At 41.7% G+C, this 8,991-nt stretch overlaps 1 long non-coding RNA gene across 1 annotated transcript; it reads left to right on the top strand.

Moving 5' to 3' along the window:
- Positions 1-2,745: 2,745 nt before the first annotated feature.
- LOC306759786 lies at positions 2,746-8,380 on the top strand. Its single transcript, XR_013771430.1, has 3 exons — positions 2,746-2,882; positions 7,424-7,515; positions 8,061-8,380. It is a non-coding gene; the product is annotated as an uncharacterized lncRNA (long non-coding RNA).
- The last annotated feature ends 611 nt before the right edge of the window (positions 8,381-8,991 follow it).

Genomic DNA, 8,991 nt, shown 5'->3' on the forward strand with positions numbered 1-8,991 from the left:
CGTGTTTCATAGGTTCCGCATGTTACCATGTTCCGAGTGTCACCGTGTTAAGCGTGTTACCATGTTCAGCGTGTTACTGTGTTCCACATATTACTGCATTCAACGTGTTACTGTGTTCAGCGTCTTCTGCGTTTACTATGTTCTGCGTGTTTTGCATGTTCAGCGTGTTCCGCATGTAACAGAGTTCAGCGTGTTACCGTGTTCTGCTTGTTATAGCGTTCAGTGTGTTACCGTGTTCAGTCTTCTGCATGTTACTCTGTTCTGCGTGTTACTGTGTTCAGCATGTTAAAAATGTTCTGCGTGTTACCGCATTCAGCGTGTTACTGTGTTCCACGTGTTACTGTGTTCAGCGTGTTAAGAATATTCAGCGTGTTCCATGTGTAACAGCGTTCAGTGTGTTACCGTTTTCAGCAACTCCTGCGCGTTACCATGTTCAGTGTGTTACCATGTTCTGCGTGTTACCGTGTTCAGCGTGTTACCGTGTTTAGCGTCTTCTGCATGTTACCATGTTCAGTGTGTTAAGAATGTTCAGCGTGTTCCGCGTGTTACCGTGTTCTGCATCTTCTGCATGTTACTGTGTTCTGCATGTGACTGTGTTCAGTGTGTTCTGCATGTTCAGGGTGTTACAGTGTTCAGTGTATTACATGTTCAGCCTTTTATGCATGTTCCACATGTTGAGCGTGTTCCACATGTTTAGCATGTTCCACATGTTTCTGTATTCAGCGTGTATCGTTTTACCGTGTTCTGCTTGTTACTGTGTTCAGCGTGTTCTGCGTGTTACCCTATTACCATGTTCAGCATGTTTTGAGTGTTACTGTATTCTGCGTGTTACCGTGTTCAGCGTGTTACTGTGTTCCACGTGTCACCGTGTTCAGCGTGTTACTGTGTTCCACGTGTCACCGTGTTCAGCGTGTTACTGTGTTCCAGGTGTTACTGGGTTCAGCATGTTACTGTGTTCCACATGTTACCGTGTTCAGCATGTAACTGTGTTCCAGGTGTCACCGTGTTCAGCATGTAACTGTGTTCCACATGTTACCGTGTTCAGCATGTAACTGTGTTCCACATGTTACCGTGTTCAGCATGTAACTGTGTTCCAGGTGTCACCGTGTTCAGCATGTAACTGTGTTCCACATGTTACCGTGTTCAGCATGTAACTGTGTTCCACATGTTACCGTGTTCAGCATGTTACTGTGTTCCAGGTGTTACTGGGTTCAGCATGTTACTGTGTTCCAGGTGTTACTGGGTTCAGCATGTAACTGTGTTCCACATGTTACCGTGTTCAGCATGTAACTGTGTTCCAGGTGTTACTGGGTTCAGCATGTTACTGTGTTCCAGGTGTTACTGGGTTCAGCATGTTACTGTGTTCCAGGTGTTACTGGGTTCAGCATGTTACTGTGTTCCAGGTGTTACTGGGTTCAGCATGTTACTGTGTCCCATGTGTTACTGGGTTCAGCATGTAACTGTGTTCCACATGTTACCGTGTTCAGCATGTAACTGTGTTCCAGGTGTTACTGGGTTCAGCATGTTACTGTGTTCCAGGTGTTACTGGGTTCAGCATGTTACTGTGTTCCAGGTGTTACTGGGTTCAGCATGTTACTGTGTTCCAGGTGTTACTGGGTTCAGCATGTTACTGTGTTCCAGGTGTTACTGGGTTCAGCATGTTACTGTGTTCCAGGTGTTACTGGGTTCAGCATGTAACTGTGTTCCAGGTGTTACTGGGTTCAGCATGTTACTGTGTTCCTGGTGTTACTGGGTTCAGCATGTTACTGTGTTCCAGGTGTTACTGGGTTCAGCATGTAACTGTGTTCCACATGTTACCGTGTTCAGCATGTTACTGTGTTCCAGGTGTTACTGGGTTCAGCATGTTACTGTGTTCCAGGTGTTACTGGGTTCAGCATGTTACTGTGTTCCAGGTGTTACTGGGTTCAGCATGTTACTGTGTTCCAGGTGTTACTGGGTTCCAGCTTAGAATGAAGCAACATCACATGTTTCAGCCGTTGGTCTTGAATTATTCTCTTCTAGACAACCTGAATCCGTTCAACGTTACCGTTCAATCGCGAATCATGTGAATAACATGGTTTTCGGAAACACTTTCATATGATTCACATGTAAAGAACATGCAAACTATGTGCAATTTACGTGTGTTTGACACATGATTAGCATGTGTAAACTACATGTTCTGCACATGTGGATCACATTAAATCACACCAAAACCACACATTTGTACATGTGGCTTACATGTATACGTACATATATATATATATATACACGTGGAACACATAGTTTTTCTTTGATTAAACAACAGAAAATGTTGCAAAATGTGCCTTTAATTCCAGTTTAGTTATTTGGTGTGATGGCAGGTGTCCGGTTGTCCTGGTGTCGGCGCTGCGTCCTTCGTCCGTCCTACAGGAACTACGAAGACTTTTCTCTCCTGCTCTGAACGTCTCAGCTCACTCTGGAAGTTTGGAGCAAATTCCGCTTCATTTGTCAGAGCGTTGTGAAATATTCTGACTTCGTCTGAACATCCTCAAAAACATCCAAGTTAATATTTAATGGTGAAATTCAGCCAAATTCCACTTCATGTTTTATTGATCTGGAGTCCAAGCAGCTGCTCCTGCTACTTCTGACTTCGGCTTAGTTTTGATGAAATGGCCTTTATTTTCTGGACGTTGGCAGGAAAAGCAACAGGTTTGCAGACCGTAAGCACCAGCAGGCGAACCTGCAGACGGCATGTTTACGCAGTGGGAACTAGTCAAATCCCAGAGAGCTGCACTTAAAGAGGTTCAGAAGCTTTGAATGTTTGCAGATAGCAGGAGCGGGAGGAGCAGCAGGAGCTGCAGAGGCGAGGATGTTGGTTTTTGCTGCTGAAACACGATTCAGAGGTAAGAGCAGCTGTTGTAACCTGAAACACCTGGAAGTGAGCTGGAGAGTCTGTATTTTCATATCTGAAGGTGCATTTAAGAGAAACACTGAAAGGAGACATTTAACCAGACTTTCAATCCACTTTAAATCTTTTTATATTATTTAAACACTAGGAAAGTACTTAAAGAACATTTTCGTTAGATAAAACCAAGAGGCAACCTTCGACGGTTAAAAGTGAAGCCTAGACAAAACCTGCAGTTTCCTCTTTAGCAGTAAGTCAACAGGAAGTAGCATTAGCATACCTCACAATCAGCTTCTAAGGTTGCTAACAGCAGCTAATCCAGACTGGTAGCTTTCATTAACTCATTCCACCTGGATGGTAACCACAGACTATATATAAAGATATGGACGTAGCCTCCGTGACGTCACCCGTAGGTTTCTGAAGAGTTGAATTGAAGCTCGGTGGGCGGTTCCTACCATCACCATCTTGGCAGGGGAATGCGTGTCGTCGCACCCGGAAAATACAAATATGGGCAAAAAGGTGGAGCTGAGAGGGGGGCTGTGATGATTGACGTCGATCAAACTCTGAGCTGCTTCTAGCTAAGAGCTAACCCGGTGCTAACAGGAGCTAACCAGCTAATGGAGGTAAGCTGTAAACATGTTTAATTCTGCTGTAAACATGTTTATTCCTGCTGTAAACATGTTTACTTCTGCTGTAAACATGTTTATTCCTGCTGTAAATATGTTTATTCCTGCTGTAAACATGATTATTTTTGCTGTAAACATGTTTACTTCTGCTGTAAACATGTTTACTTCTGCTGTAAACATGTTTATTTCTGCTGTAAACATGTTTATTCCTGCTGTAAACATGTTTATTCCTGCTGTAAACATGATTATTTTTGCTGTAAACATGTTTACTTCTGCTGTAAACATGTTTATTTCTGCTGTAAACGCGTTTATTTCTGCTGTAAACATGTTTATTCCTGCTGTAAACATGTTTATTTCTGCTGTAAACATGTTTACTTCTGCTGTAAACATGTTTATTCCTGCTGTAGACATGTTTATTTCTGCTGTGAACATGTTTATTTCTGCTGTGAACATGTTTATTTCTGCTGTGAAGTTGGTCTTTTTAACATGGGAGTCTATGAGTATTTCTCTGTTGTGGAGCCCCTAGTGGATGAAGGGGGATCTGCAGGTTCTGGCATCACTGTTAACCACCGGAGGTTGCTGATTGGTTAAACCACGTAAACAGCAGCTTTGTGATAGACTGTGATAGACGCTCATATCTTCCATTAAACAGTAAATAAAACAGTAAAATATGTCATTTAAAAAAAAAAAAATTTTTTAACTGTCGTTCCTGTAAACGTAGCAGCAGCCAGTATATGTACAGGGATGTGGGCGTGTGTTACTGTCCATGTATGTCTGTAGGGGAGTAGAAAACATCTCAGTTTAATCATCTGGTATAATTTTCAACTTGCACTGGGAATAAAATATCACCTGATGAGATTATAAATCATCAAATTCTGCTATTATTTACATTTATTTTGCATCTTTTTGGAAAATACACATTAAAGTCTCCCTGGCATTAAAATTCCAGTTAATCTGAACAAACTTCAGCTTGAACTGTGATGTTTTTTTCTGGTGACGACAGCTGTGTCGAGCGAAGTTGACTTTTGATTTCCCGCCTAAATCACACGCTGGAAAAATACAGAAAAAGCTCAACGAACAGAGAGTTCACTGTCATGAAAAGGTCAGTGACAATCATTTGGTCTACTGTATTTATCCACAAATAGCTCCTCTATTTGAGCCTTTACTGCAAGTCGGTAACAAACGAGTCAAAGTAGAACTTTAAATTTAGTCGCAAACCTTCATGAATGTCTGTTATTATAACCACGACATAAAACAGAAACATCGGCTCTCTTTTATAGGAATAACATTGTCACTCTTTAAAAAAAAGGATTGGTTAGTAATTATATTAGGGCTTATAAAAGTCTCCAGTGTGTCAGCCGCAGCTATTTTAAGGCTTCTTCAGCACGCGGCCTCTTCGTGTGTGTTTATATTTGGCTAAGGCGAGTGGTGGTTGGTCAGGGGCTGGGGAGGAAATGACAGGATGTGTGGTCAGGCAGCTTGACAAAATCTGCTTAGTAATGTTAGTAAAGATAGATCTGACCTCACCGTAACCATCAATGCCCCCCTGTTCACCACCACCTGTCACACACATCCACACACCTGAATGGAGGCCAGTGTTTGGGAGGGCAGGGCCGTTACTGTTGTACCAACAGAGCGGGAGAAGCTCGGGATGCTGGGAAAGCAGAATGAGGTCTTTTACCTGTGCTGGGCATTTGGTTTCATGGCAGAAGAACAACGCAGCAGTTTCAGACCAACGGATGAAACCGAAACCACAACCTGACGCAGAATCTCCAGCTTTGATCAGCCAGTCAGATTTTCCATCAGGCTCCGTCCACCCTACGGTTGGGCGATATCACAATTCTTCCCATTGCTACAATACCATGTGAGAATATATTTCTTCTTCCTGTTCCTCTTCTTCTTCTCTAATGTGCTTCAGCTATGCTGCTCAACACTGCCCCCCATGGTTCCTGGTGGTATTGCTCCGTTTGCTGCATCAACTTGTTTAATGTGAAAACAAATCTTAACGTCCATGATGCAGTGTCCATCTGCACATCAGTCTTCTCCATTAAGTATAAATGAGCCTTTACATCAACATTTCTATCATTCCCAGAACTGCACAAAACCTTAATATCACAATAAAAACTGCTACTGGAAACACCTGCATTTAGAAAATCTTCTGAAATGTCGCTAAAAAGTTTTTACGCTCTCATTAGGTGGTTTTGCAGATGTGTCAATATAGAAATGTATCGCTAAAGTGTAATGGAAACACCTTTTTCTTTGCATTTATGCGTCAGCGGATGGGGCGTAAAGGGTGGTGTAACGTGTGAGAACAGCGACAACTGCTCCGGTGGAACTGAAATATCTGCACCAACACGTAAAATGTCAAGTTTCTCCGTCATCCTTGAAGCGGATAATCATGTGACGTGTGCACCATTCAATGGCAAATCACAAACGGACTCTGTCAAAATTGTGGAAGTATTGCTTTTATTTTGTGGAAAACTGTGAAAGAAACGTGGTGGTTGTTACCAGGGAAACGGGGTAAAGTTGTGGGAATGATGGTGAAAGGAGAGACAGCGATAGTTATGGCTAGTTTAGAGATTTGGGTGATTCGACAGATGAAATTTAACACAAAATCATCAGTAAACTAGTCCGCTGCAGTTGTGCATGGTGGTACATGAACTTATAGGACAGTAGCTGCTTTAGTTGAAGAGTTTTCCAAATTCTTGGTCTGTGGAGACAAAACTAGCAGACGTTGGGAGGTCGTCGGAAACATTTTAAAATCTGCTGTTTTAGTTGTAAAAGGAGTTTAATCACACTGCAAACATCCAGTTGTAATCCAAGTCTCTTTCCAAGCAGCTGTAAAATTACATGAGAAAAGAAAAAGGCTGAGTGGATTAAACTTTCCCAGCACAAACATGCGCTTCTTTGACGTACATAACACCAACACGAATAACAAGATTTCCAACAGAGAGCCTGTGCCTGCTTAAAATTCAGAAGAAGAATATCCAGAGGATTAAAGGAGGGAGAGTACGATTGGATTTGGAAAGAGTCTGAGATAGACTGGAGGTGACAGCAATCCCATTTCGCAGAGTTTTGCCTCCAGTACTTCGGCCTTTGAGACCGAGGAGGAGAGAAATTAGAGGAGGGGGAGCAGATGTGGAAATGAGCAAATGGAATACTAAATATAGTCAAGCCTCACCAACACAGGGATGGAAATGTACTGGAAATAAAACACTCATTTCACTCTGTGGAAGAAATGTGTATGTCAAATTGTCTTTCTTATTCCACCATTTTTCTCTTTCCTCCATCTTTGCCTCTGAAGCTCTATTGATGGATTAAAACTAAATGAGAAGGTAAATAGAGGCTCCACTTATGTCACATCCATCTCCATATTCACATCTTAGAACCCCTCTTTTATTCTCCATTTGTCTTTTCCAGTCAGATCATGGCACCGGGTCCAACACAGACTGGATCAATGTTGATGCTTTACTTACGAACTTTGTAAAGGTTTTCTGGAAGTTTAAACAAACAAAAGTGAATGTCTTCATGCCAATAAAATCTTGTTTCTTCTTCCTGTTTCCTTCTTTGTGGATTCTTGTTTCATCTCATCACCTTTGGATTGTAATAATTTACATTATTAGTCACTCTTATCTACATATTTAGATTAACTTCTAATAACACCTGAAAAAGAAAAAAATGTTTATAGTCACTTTTTTTAAATAGAGCCACTAAAAGGGGTTAAAAAAAACCTATAAAAAAATACAGTGCTAAAGTCGTTAAATTGGCATCGTTAGCCGAGCTCTGAGGCTTGTTACCGCTAACAGTAGATGGGCTAACTTTAGCAGCTGTTTTGTTGTGCTAGCCAACGTTTTGATAAATCAGTTGGAAACTTAGAAACACTATGGTGACACTGAGTTGTGTTTTGTGGCAGACTGATCCTGATCCACTTCCCCACACTGCTGCCTGGTTGTCCTGTTACCTTCGCTACAAAAACTAATGTGTTCATCCCCACAACACTGACAGGTTTGCAATCAAGACATTTATCAACTAAACAATGTGACATGTCCCGTCCCCCCCCCCCCCCCCCCCCCCCCCACTGTTCTGACTAAAGACCCCCATACTCTAACCCCCCTGACAACAGTTTAATAGTTTAAACTTGTTTTAGTACATTTTACAACTGATTTATGACTGACTTATAGTGAAATATGTTACACGTTCTACACATAATTTGTGATCATTTGATTTTTTTTCTGTGAGTTATTGCATGTGCACCGCCCACAAGTACTAGCTACACCTTTAAGATGGAGCTGAAAACCTTCCTTTTCCATGATTCTTATAGTTAGGATATGAGCATCTCCTGAGTTGGAGTCTGCATGTACGGGACCCAACTGTCCAGGTTCTGCTCATTGCTCTTATAGTTATGGGTAGTCTAGCCATCCATTACTTATGTAGCAATGGGGATGTTACCTGATGCACTGAGAAGTACCTCGCTCTATTTCTCTAATATATTAATGTATAAATACATGCCAATATCGCCGTCTCTAACTTATTTCTCCTTTTTTCCGCAGGTCTTCCTGAATAAGTGCAGTTGTACATGTTGATCTGTCTTTCCTGTCGTCTCCACCCCAACCAGTCGAGGCAGATGGCTGCCCTCCCTGAGCCGGGTTCTGCCGGAGGTTTTCTTCCTGTTAAAGGGGAGTTTTTTCCTTCCCACTGTCGCCGTGTGCAGCTCAGGATGGAGGATTGGATCCAAGTCATGACTCGATGCAATCAGTTGGTTTCTATGATAGGATATGTATGAATTGGCTTGAAATGATGTGGATGTAAAGTGCTCTGTGACAACATTGTTGTGAAGTGGCACTATACAAATAAATAAAGTTGAAAATTGAATTGCTAACACCTAGTTTAGTTTTATTAAACAAGGGCCATTCCCAGCATCATTAATCAGAATAACTATCAGTTCCTGTGAACACTAGAAAGTAGAGTGGGCTAATACTAGCTACTGCATACCAGTGATAGCTATTGATAAGATTAGCCCGCAGAATGGGCTACTGTTAGCCCTTGTTCATTATCGATAGCTACTGATAAGATTAGCCCGCAGAATGGGCTACTGTTAGCCGTTGTTCATTATCGATAGCTACTGATAAGATTAGCCCGCAGAATGGGCTACTGTTAGCTGTAGTTTATTAGTATTAGCTACTGATAAGATTAGCCAGCAAAATGGGTTGCTGTTAGCCGTTGTTCATTAGTGACAGCTACCGATAACATTAGTAGTGTGTTGTATGTTAGCCGTTTACTGTTTTATTGCTGCTGACAAGGGCTAGCTACTGCTTACACTTAGCTGAGTTTTGCTTAAAAAGGATCACATATAAAACAAGTTGTCTCGTGTCAGTTTATCTTTACACGGCTTAAACAGCTCATTGAGCTAATTCTATTTACATCACAAATGTATTCATTACAGAAAGCTGACAAGTCTTATGCTTCTGCATAACATTTCTA

The sequence above is a fragment of the Telmatherina bonti genome (assembly GCF_933228915.1).
Source record: "Telmatherina bonti genome assembly, chromosome: 8".
In the NCBI taxonomy this organism is placed as follows: Eukaryota; Metazoa; Chordata; class Actinopteri; order Atheriniformes; family Telmatherinidae; genus Telmatherina; species Telmatherina bonti.